This window comes from Dioscorea cayenensis, chromosome 6 (assembly GCF_009730915.1).
Source record: "Dioscorea cayenensis subsp. rotundata cultivar TDr96_F1 chromosome 6, TDr96_F1_v2_PseudoChromosome.rev07_lg8_w22 25.fasta, whole genome shotgun sequence".
In the NCBI taxonomy this organism is placed as follows: domain Eukaryota; kingdom Viridiplantae; phylum Streptophyta; class Magnoliopsida; order Dioscoreales; family Dioscoreaceae; genus Dioscorea; species Dioscorea cayenensis.
In genome coordinates this window covers 51,893-52,460 of record NC_052476.1, presented here as the reverse complement: position 1 = coordinate 52,460, position 568 = coordinate 51,893, and positions in this window count along the sequence as shown.

The following is a 568-nucleotide window of genomic DNA, read 5'->3' as shown; positions in this document are numbered from 1 at the left end:
GCAGAACTTCAATTCCTCAAGCATCACCGAAGAGGGTAAAAACTTACACTAGAGATTAGAAGGCAGCCAAACATACCTTCGATGGGCAAGAAGTCGGCAGTCTTATCGGGTTTCCAGTTTCCAACTCTGGGTAAACTTTGAACCTATAAATCAATATAAACAAAAGTCACAATCAGAAGCTCACAAATCAGTGCAAACTCAAAAAACCACATATCCCATTACCTCTACACTTTCCAAAATGTAACCGAAACTAAACAAACAGATGAGTGAACACCTGAAAACACTTACCTGTGCCGGCACCTTCTACACTCATACTCCTTTTCCCCTTCAATCATCTTCACCGACGCAGACCGTATCACCGTCCCCTTAAGCGTCAAAAGCACACCTCTGTGCTTCACCCTCATCCTCCCAATACTGGAAACATCTCTATAAGCAAGAAAACCCCCAAAATCAACAGCCAAAATTAAACCCTACAAACACCCAAAAACCAAGAACCACACCTGTAAACTCAAGAGGCGAGCCACATACATCAACCCTAACATACACAAACTCCTTTGACGCTTGCTCC